At 36.5% G+C, this 11,269-nt stretch overlaps 2 non-coding genes across 2 annotated transcripts; both read right to left on the bottom strand.

Annotated features, from left to right (window-relative positions):
- Nucleotides 1–7,097: 7,097 nt before the first annotated feature.
- On the bottom strand, nt 7,098–7,170 carry TRNAT-UGU (transfer RNA threonine (anticodon UGU)). Its single transcript has one exon. It is a non-coding gene; the product is annotated as a tRNA-Thr (tRNA).
- Nucleotides 7,171–9,792: 2,622 nt separating this feature from the next.
- TRNAT-UGU (transfer RNA threonine (anticodon UGU)) lies at nt 9,793–9,865 on the bottom strand. The gene has a single exon. It is a non-coding gene; the product is annotated as a tRNA-Thr (tRNA).
- Nucleotides 9,866–11,269: the final 1,404 nt, after the last annotated feature.

The raw sequence follows: 11,269 nt of genomic DNA, 5'->3' as shown, positions 1-11,269 counted from the left end.
TTTCCCCCCTATTGCCTTGTCGGGACATGTGAACCCCATTACTCTGAGGATCATTTGCAAATTCAAGGGGAATATGACTCATTCAAAAGTTGCCAATTACTTCTTTTACATGTAACTCATTCAAAAGATGCTAAATACTTCTTTTAGATAAGGGGTTTCATGCACCTCTAATTGTCTCGGCTGGGGAGATGGGGCAATGTTGGATGAGTGACATATCAAATTCAAAGTTTTAATCCAAAGATCCTCCTAAATAAACAACTGATCAGTGATTAGTCACTTATATATAAACATTAAAATATGTGGTAAAAGCCTTTTCAGCACATACAGACTTAGAAACTGGATTTTTTCTTTACCTCTGTAAAGATTTTATTTTCAGAGTTATGCTATGCATGTTGTATAGTTATTAGATTTTCTTTGGACATATGCAATTTATATTTAAAATCATGTCTAGAAATACACGAAATTCTGATCAATTTGCTCCTGCTAGTAACTTAGTAAAGGATTATGATGGTAGCCAAGAACAAGAAGGCCCATGCTTTCTTGCTTTTGAAAGTATCCTGTCCCAGCGAGCTTTGAATGCGTGAAAACTGTTCTCTGTAAAGCTTTTGTGTCGTCGAAATATTTCCCAATTTATAGCATGCAGTTTGTGTGATTATTGTTATTACTCTATACATATGCAATATCTATTTAAAATCGTGTGTACGAATCCACCAAATTGGGAAATCTTAGCTAACGTTAGTAGCGCTATTTAGGATTATGATAATCGATAAGAAGTGTAAAGCCAACCGAGTCTACCTTTTAAAGGTCTTCAGGCCCCAGCAAGATTTGAACTCGCGACCCCTGGTTTACAAGACCAGTGCTCTAACTCCTGAGCTATGGAGCCATTTCCGGTTGCCCATTTCCCCCATATTGCCTTGTCGGGACATGTGAACCCCATTACTCTGAGGATCATTTGCAAATTCAAGGGGAATATGACTGATTCAAAAGTTGCCAATTACTTCTTTTACATGTAACTCATTCAAAAGATGCTAAATACTTCTTTTAGATAAGGGGTTTTATGCACCTCTATTTGTGTCGGCTGGGGAGATGGGGCAATGTTGGATGAGTGACATATCAAATTCAAAGTTTTAATCCAAAGATCCTCCTAAATAAACAACTGATCAGTGATTAGTCACTTATATATAAACATTAAAATATGTGGTAAAAGCCTTTTCAGCACATACAGACTTAGAAACTGGATTTTTTCTTTACCTCTGTAAAGATTTTATTTTCAGAGTTATGCTATGCATGTTGTATAGTTATTAGATTTTCTTTGGACATATGCAATTTATATTTAAAATCATGTCTAGAAATACACGAAATTCTGATCAATTTGCTCCTGCTAGTAACTTAGTAAAGGATTATGATGGTAGCCAAGAACAAGAAGGCTCATGTTTTCTTGCTTTTAAAAGTATCCTGTCCCAGCGAGCTTTGAATGCGTGAAAACTGTTCTCTGTAAAGCTTTTGTGTCGTCGAAATATTTCCCAATTTATAGCATGCAGTTTGTGTGATTATTGTTATTACTCTATACATATGCAATATCTATTTAAAATCGTGTGTACGAATCCACCAAATTGGGAAATCTTAGCTAACGTTAGTAGCGCTATTTAGGATTATGATAATCGATAAGAAGTGTAAAGCCAACGGAGTCTACCTTTTAAAGGTCATCAGGCCCCAGCGAGATTTGAACTCGCGACCCCTGGTTTACAAGACCAGTGCTCTAACCCCTGAGCTATGGATCCATTTCCGGTTGCCCATTTCCCAACTATTGCCTTGTCGGGACATGTGAACCCCATTACTCTGAGGATCATTTGCAAATTCAAGGGGAATATGACTCATTCAAAAGTTGCCAATTACTTCTTTTACATGTAACTCATTCAAAAGATGCTAAATACTTCTTTTAGATAAGGGGTTTCATGCACCTCTAATTGTCTCGGCTGGGGAGATGGGGCAATGTTGGATGAGTGACATATCAAATTCAAAGTTTTAATCCAAAGATCCTCCTAAATAAACAACTGATCAGTGATTAGTCACTTATATATAAACATTAAAATATGTGGTAAAAGCCTTTTCAGCACATACAGACTTAGAAACTGGATTTTTTCTTTACCTCTGTAAAGATTTTATTTTCAGAGTTATGCTATGCATGTTGTATAGTTATTAGATTTTCTTTGGACATATGCAATTTATATTTAAAATCATGTCTAGAAATACACGAAATTTTGATCAATTTGCTCCTGCTAGTAACTTAGTAAAGGATTATGATGGTAGCCAAGAACAAGAAGGCTCATGCTTTCTTGCTTTTGAAAGTATCCTGTCCCAGCGAGCTTTGAATGCGTGAAAACTGTTCTCTGTAAAGCTTTTGTGTCGTCGAAATATTTCCCAATTTATAGCATGCAGTTTGTGTGATTATTGTTATTACTCTATACATATGCAATATCTATTTAAAATCGTGTGTACGAATCCACCAAATTGGGAAATCTTAGCTAACGTTAGTAGCGCTATTTAGGATTATGATAATCGATAAGAAGTGTAAAGCCAACCGAGTCTACCTTTTAAAGGTCTTCAGGCCCCAGCAAGATTTGAACTCGCGACCCCTGGTTTACAAGACCAGTGCTCTAACCCCTGAGCTATGGAGCCATTTCCGGTTGCCCATTTCCCCCCTATTGCCTTGTCGGGACATGTGAACCCCATTACTCTGAGGATCATTTGCAAATTCAAGGGGAATATGACTGATTCAAAAGTTGCCAATTACTTCTTTTACATGTAACTCATTCAAAAGATGCTAAATACTTCTTTTAGATAAGGGGTTTCATGCACCTCTAATTGTCTCGGCTGGGGAGATGGGGCAATGTTGGATGAGTGACATATCAAATTCAAAGTTTTAATCCAAAGATCCTCCTAAATAAACAACTGATCAGTGATTAGTCACTTATATATAAACATTAAAATATGTGGTAAAAGCCTTTTCAGCACATACAGACTTAGAAACTGGATTTTTTCTTTACCTCTGTAAAGATTTTATTTTCAGAGTTATGCTATGCATGTTGTATAGTTATTAGATTTTCTTTGGACATATGCAATTTATATTTAAAATCATGTCTAGAAATACACGAAATTCTGATCAATTTGCTCCTGCTAGTAACTTAGTAAAGGATTATGATGGTAGCCAAGAACAAGAAGGCTCATGTTTTCTTGCTTTTAAAAGTATCCTGTCCCAGCGAGCTTTGAATGCGTGAAAACTGTTCTCTGTAAAGCTTTTGTGTCATCGAAATATTTCCCAATTTATAGCATGCAGTTTGTGTGATTATTGTTATTACTCTATACATATGCAATATCTATTTAAAATCGTGTGTACGAATCCACCAAATTGGGAAATCTTAGCTAACGTTAGTAGCGCTATTTAGGATTATGATAATCGATAAGAAGTGTAAAGCCAACCGAGTCTACCTTTTAAAGGTCATCAGGCCCCAGCGAGATTTGAACTTGCGACCCCTGGTTTACAAGACCAGTGCTCTAACCCCTGAGCTATGGAGCCATTTCCGGTTGCCCGTTTCCCCCCTATTGCCTTGTCGGGACATGTGAACCCCATTACTCTGAGGATCATTTGCAAATTCAAGGGGAATATGACTCATTCAAAAGTTGCCAATTACTTCTTTTACATGTAACTCATTCAAAAGATGCTAAATACTTCTTTTAGATAAGGGGTTTCATGCACCTCTAATTGTCTCGGCTGGGGAGATGGGGCAATGTTGGATGAGTGACATATCAAATTCAAAGTTTTAATCCAAAGATCCTCCTAAATAAACAACTGATCAGTGATTAGTCACTTATATATAAACATTAAAATATGTGGTAAAAGCCTTTTCAGCACATACAGACTTAGAAACTGGATTTTTTCTTTACCTCTGTAAAGATTTTATTTTCAGAGTTATGCTATGCATGTTGTATATTTATCAGATTTTCTTTGGACATATGCAATTTATATTTAAAATCATGTCTAGAAATACACGAAATTCTGATCAATTTGCTCCTGCTAGTAACTTAGTAAAGGATTATGATGGTAGCCAAGAACAAGAAGGCCCATGCTTTCTTGCTTTTAAAAGTATCCTGTCCCAGCGAGCTTTGAATGCGTGAAAACTGTTCTCTGTAAAACTTTTGTGTCGTCGAAATATTTCCCAATTTATAGCATGCAGTTTGTGTGATTATTGTTATTACTCTATACATATGCAATATCTATTTAAAATCGTGTGTACGAATCCACCAAATTGGGAAATCTTAGCTAACTTTAGTAGCGCTATTTAGGATTATGATAATCGATAAGTAGTGAAAAGCCAACGGAGTCTACCTTTTAAAGGTCATCAGGCCCCAGCGAGATTTGAACTCGCTACCCGTGGTTTACAAGACCAGTGCTCTAACCCCTGAGCTATGGAGCCATTTCCGGTTGCCCATTTCCCCCCTATTGCCTTGTCGGGACATGTGAACCCCATTACTCTGAGGATCATTTGCAAATTCAAGGGGAATATGACTCATTCAAAAGTTGCCAATTACTTCTTTTACATGTAACTCATTCAAAAGATGCTAAATACTTCTTTTAGATTAGGGGTTTCATGCACCTCTAATTGTCTCGGCTGGGGAGATGGGGCAATGTTGGATGAGTGACATATCAAATTCAAAGTTTTAATCCAAAGATCCTCCTAAATAAACAACTGATCAGTGATTATTCACTTATATATAAACATTAAAATATGTGGTAAAAGCCTTTTCAGCACATACAGACTTAGAAACTGGATTTTTTTCTTTACCTCTGTAAAGATTTTATTTTCAGAGTTATGCTATGCATGTTGTATAGTTATTAGATTTTCTTTGGACATATGCAATTTATAGTTAAAATCATGTCTAGAAATACACGAAATTCTGATCAATTTGCTCCTGCTAGTAACTTAGTAAAGGATTATGATGGTAGCCAAGAACAAGAAGGCTCATGCTTTCTTGATTTTAAAAGTATCCTGTCCCAGCGAGCTTTGAATGCGTGAAAACTGTTCTCTGTAAAGCTTTTGTGTCGTCGAAATATTTCCCAATTTATAGCATGCAGTTTGTGTGATTATTGTTATTACTCTATACATATGCAATATCTATTTAAAATCGTGTGTACGAATCCACCAAATTGGGAAATCTTAGCTAACGTTAGTAGCGCTATTTAGGATTATGATAATCGATAAGAAGTGTAAAGCCAACGGAGTCTACCTTTTAAAGGTCATCAGGCCTCAGCGAGATTTGAACTCGCGACCCCTGGTTTACAAGACCAGTGCTCTAACCCCTGAGCTATGGAGCCATTTCCGGTTGCCCATTTCCCCCCTATTGCCTTGTCGGGACATGTGAACCCCATTACTCTGAGGATCATTTGCAAATTCAAGGGGAATATGACTGATTCAAAAGTTGCCAATTACTTCTTTTACATGTAACTCATTCAAAAGATGCTAAATACTTCTTTTAGATAAGGGGTTTCATGCACCTCTAATTGTCTCGGCTGGGGAGATGGGGCAATGTTGGATGAGTGACATATCAAATTCAAAGTTTTAATCCAAAGATCCTCCTAAATAAACAACTGATCAGTGATTAGTCACTTATATATAAACATTAAAATATGTGGTAAAAGCCTTTTCAGCACATACAGACTTAGAAACTGGATTTTTTCTTTACCTCTGTAAAGATTTTATTTTCAGAGTTATGCTATGCATGTTGTATAGTTATTAGATTTTCTTTGGACATATGCAATTTATATTTAAAATCATGTCTAGAAATACACGAAATTCTGATCAATTTGCTCCTGCTAGTAACTTAGTAAAGGATTATGATGGTAGCCAAGAACAAGAAGGCCCATGCTTTCTTGCTTTTGAAAGTATCCTGTCCCAGCGAGCTTTGAATGCGTGAAAACTGTTCTCTGTAAAGCTTTTGTGTCGTCGAAATATTTCCCAATTTATAGCATGCAGTTTGTGTGATTATTGTTATTACTCTATACATATGCAATATCTATTTAAAATCGTGTGTACGAATCCACCAAATTGGGAAATCTTAGCTAACGTTAGTAGCGCTATTTAGGATTATGATAATCGATAAGAAGTGTAAAGCCAACCGAGTCTACCTTTTAAAGGTCTTCAGGCCCCAGCGAGATTTGAACTCGCGACCCCTGGTTTACAAGACCAGTGCTCTAACTCCTGAGCTATGGAGCCATTTCCGGTTGCCCATTTCCCCCATATTGCCTTGTCGGGACATGTGAACCCCATTACTCTGAGGATCATTTGCAAATTCAAGGGGAATATGACTCATTCAAAAGTTGCCAATTACTTCTTTTACATGTAACTCATTCAAAAGATGCTAAATACTTCTTTTAGATAAGGGGTTTCATGCACCTCTAATTGTCTCGGCTGGGGAGATGGGGTAATGTTGGATGAGTGACATATCAAATTCAAAGTTTTAATCCAAAGATCCTCCTAAATAAACAACTGATCAGTGATTAGTCACTTATATATAAACATTAAAATATGTGGTAAAAGCCTTTTCAGCACATACAGACTTAGAAACTGGATTTTTTCTTTACCTCTGTAAAGATTTTATTTTCAGAGTTATGCTATGCATGTTGTATAGTTATTAGATTTTCTTTGGACATATGCAATTTATATTTAAAATCATGTCTAGAAATACACGAAATTCTGATCAATTTGCTCCTGCTAGTAACTTAGTAAAGGATTATGATGGTAGCCAAGAACAAGAAGGCTCATGTTTTCTTGCTTTTAAAAGTATCCTGTCCCAGCGAGCTTTGAATGCGTGAAACCTGTTCTCTGTAAAGCTTTTGTGTCGTCGAAATATTTCCCAATTTATAGCATGCAGTTTGTGTGATTATTGTTATTACTCTATACATATGCAATATCTATTTAAAATCGTGTGTACGAATCCACCAAATTGGGAAATCTTAGCTAACGTTAGTAGCGCTATTTAGGATTATGATAATCGATAAGAAGTGTAAAGCCAACCGAGTCTACCTTTTAAAGGTCATCAGGCCCCAGCGAGATTTGAACTCGCGACCCCTGGTTTACAAGACCAGTGCTCTAACCCCTGAGCTATGGAGCCATTTCCGGTTGCCCGTTTCCCCCCTATTGCCTTGTCGGGACATGTGAACCCCATTACTCTGAGGATCATTTGCAAATTCAAGGGGAATATGACTCATTCAAAAGTTGCCAATTACTTCTTTTACATGTAACTCATTCAAAAGATGCTAAATACCTCTTTTAGATAAGGGGTTTCATGCACCTCTAATTGTCTCGGCTGGGGAGATGGGGCAATGTTGGATGAGTGACATATCAAATTCAAAGTTTTAATCCAAAGATCCTCCTAAATAAACAACTGATCAGTGATTAGTCACTTATATATAAACATTAAAATATGTGGTAAAAGCCTTTTCAGCACATACAGACTTAGAAACTGGATTTTTTCTTTACCTCTGTAAAGATTTTATTTTCAGAGTTATGCTATGCATGTTGTATAGTTATTAGATTTTCTTTGGACATATGCAATTTATATTTAAAATCATGTCTAGAAATACACGAAATTCTGATCAATTTGCTCCTGCTAGTAACTTAGTAAAGGATTATGATGGTAGCCAAGAACAAGAAGGCCCATGCTTTCTTGCTTTTAAAAGTATCCTGTCCCAGCGAGCTTTGAATGCGTGAAAACTGTTCTCTGTAAAACTTTTGTGTCGTCGAAATATTTCCCAATTTATAGCATGCAGTTTGTGTGATTATTGTTATTACTCTATACATATGCAATATCTATTTAAAATCGTGTGTACGAATCCACCAAATTGGGAAATCTTAGCTAACGTTAGTAGCGCTATTTAGGATTATGATAATCGATAAGTAGTGAAAAGCCAACGGAGTCTACCTTTTAAAGGTCATCAGGCCCCAGCGAGATTTGAACTCGCTACCCGTGGTTTACAAGACCAGTGCTCTAACCCCTGAGCTATGGAGCCATTTCCGGTTGCCCATTTCCCCCCTATTGCCTTGTCGGGACATGTGAACCCCATTACTCTGAGGATCATTTGCAAATTCAAGGGGAATATGACTCATTCAAAAGTTGCCAATTACTTCTTTTACATGTAACTCATTCAAAAGATGCTAAATACTTCTTTTAGATTAGGGGTTTCATGCACCTCTAATTGTCTCGGCTGGGGAGATGGGGCAATGTTGGATGAGTGACATATCAAATTCAAAGTTTTAATCCAAAGATCCTCCTAAATAAACAACTGATCAGTGATTATTCACTTATATATAAACATTAAAATATGTGGTAAAAGCCTTTTCAGCACATACAGACTTAGAAACTGGATTTTTTTCTTTACCTCTGTAAAGATTTTATTTTCAGAGTTATGCTATGCATGTTGTATAGTTATTAGATTTTCTTTGGACATATGCAATTTATAGTTAAAATCATGTCTAGAAATACACGAAATTCTGATCAATTTGCTCCTGCTAGTAACTTAGTAAAGGATTATGATGGTAGCCAAGAACAAGAAGGCTCATGCTTTCTTGATTTTAAAAGTATCCTGTCCCAGCGAGCTTTGAATGCGTGAAAACTGTTCTCTGTAAAGCTTTTGTGTCGTCGAAATATTTCCCAATTTATAGCATGCAGTTTGTGTGATTATTGTTATTACTCTATACATATGCAATATCTATTTAAAATCGTGTGTACGAATCCACCAAATTGGGAAATCTTAGCTAACGTTAGTAGCGCTATTTAGGATTATGATAATCGATAAGAAGTGTAAAGCCAACGGAGTCTACCTTTTAAAGGTCATCAGGCCTCAGCGAGATTTGAACTCGCGACCCCTGGTTTACAAGACCAGTGCTCTAACCCCTGAGCTATGGAGCCATTTCCGGTTGCCCATTTCCCCCCTATTGCCTTGTCGGGACATGTGAACCCCATTACTCTGAGGATCATTTGCAAATTCAAGGGGAATATGACTGATTCAAAAGTTGCCAATTACTTCTTTTACATGTAACTCATTCAAAAGATGCTAAATACTTCTTTTAGATAAGGGGTTTCATGCACCTCTAATTGTCCCGGCTGGGGAGATGGGGCAATGTTGGATGAGTGACATATCAAATTCAAAGTTTTAATCCAAAGATCCTCCTAAATAAACAACTGATCAGTGATTAGTCACTTATATATAAACATTAAAATATGTGGTAAAAGCCTTTTCAGCACATACAGACTTAGAAACTGGATCTTTTCTTTACCTCTGTAAAGATTTTATTTTCAGAGTTATGCTATGCATGTTGTATAGTTATTAGATTTTCTTTGGACATATGCAATTTATATTTAAAATCATGTCTAGAAATACACGAAATTCTGATCAATTTGCTCCTGCTAGTAACTTAGTAAAGGATTATGATGGTAGCCAAGAACAAGAAGGCTCATGTTTTCTTGCTTTTAAAAGTATCCTGTCCCAGCGAGCTTTGAATGCGTGAAAACTGTTCTCTGTAAAGCTTTTGTGTCGTCGAAATATTTCCCAATTTATAGCATGCAGTTTGTGTGATTATTGTTATTACTCTATACATATGCAATATCTATTTAAAATCGTGTGTACGAATCCACCAAATTGGGAAATCTTAGCTAACGTTAGTAGCGCTATTTAGGATTATGATAATTGATAAGAAGTGTAAAGCCAACGGAGTCTACCTATTAAAGGTCATCAGGCCCCAGCGAGATTTGAACTCGCGACCCCTGGTTTACAAGACCAGTGCTCTAACCCCTGAGCTATGGAGCCATTTCCGGTTGCCCGTTTCCCCCCTATTGCCTTGTCGGGACATGTGAACCCCATTACTCTGAGGATCATTTGCAAATTCAAGGGGAATATGACTCATTCAAAAGTTGCCAATTACTTCTTTTACATGTAACTCATTCAAAAGATGCTAAATACTTCTTTTAGATAAGGGGTTTCATGCACCTCTAATTGTCTCGGCTGGGGAGATGGGGCAATGTTGGATGAGTGACATATCAAATTCAAAGTTTTAATCCAAAGATCCTCCTAAATAAACAACTGATCAGTGATTAGTCACTTATATATAAACATTAAAATATGTGGTAAAAGCCTTTTCAGCACATACAGACTTAGAAACTGGATTTTTTCTTTACCTCTGTAAAGATTTTATTTTCAGAGTTATGCTATGCATGTTGTATAGTTATTAGATTTTCTTTGGACATATGCAATTTATATTTAAAATCATGTCTAGAAATACACGAAATTCTGATCAATTTGCTCCTGCTAGTAACTTAGTAAAGGATTATGATGGTAGCCAAGAACAAGAAGGCCCATGCTTTCTTGCTTTTGAAAGTATCCTGTCCCAGCGAGCTTTGAATGCGTGAAAACTGTTCTCTGTAAAGCTTTTGTGTCGTCGAAATATTTCCCAATTTATAGCATGCAGTTTGTGTGATTATTGTTATTACTCTATACATATGCAATATCTATTTAAAATCGTGTGTACGAATCCACCAAATTGGGAAATCTTAGCTAAAGTTAGTAGCGCTATTTAGGATTATGATAATCGATAAGAAGTGTAAAGCCAACCGAGTCTACCTTTTAAAGGTCTTCAGGCCCCAGCGAGATTTGAACTCGCGACCCCTGGTTTACAAGACCAGTGCTCTAACTCCTGAGCTATGGAGCCATTTCCGGTTGCCCATTTCCCCCATATTGCCTTGTCGGGACATGTGAACCCCATTACTCTGAGGATCATTTGCAAATTCAAGGGGAATATGACTCATTCAAAAGTTGCCAATTACTTCTTTTACATGTAACTCATTCAAAAGATGCTAAATACTTCTTTTAGATAAGGGGTTTCATGCACCTCTAATTGTCTCGGCTGGGGAGATGGGGTAATGTTGGATGAGTGACATATCAAATTCAAAGTTTTAATCCAAAGATCCTCCTAAATAAACAACTGATCAGTGATTAGTCACTTATATATAAACATTAAAATATGTGGTAAAAGCCTTTTCAGCACATACAGACTTAGAAACTGGATTTTTTCTTTACCTCTGTAAAGATTTTATTTTCAGAGTTATGCTATGCATGTTGTATAGTTATTAGATTTTCTTTGGACATATGCAATTTATATTTAAAATCATGTCTAGAAATACACGAAATTCTGATCAATTTGCTCCTGCTAGTAAC

The sequence above is a fragment of the Bombina bombina genome, chromosome 2 (genome assembly GCF_027579735.1).
Source record: "Bombina bombina isolate aBomBom1 chromosome 2, aBomBom1.pri, whole genome shotgun sequence".
NCBI classification, from domain to species: Eukaryota; Metazoa; Chordata; class Amphibia; order Anura; family Bombinatoridae; genus Bombina; species Bombina bombina.
The sequence above is the reverse complement of the archived record's forward strand: the minus strand, read 5'-3'. Positions and strand labels throughout refer to the sequence as shown.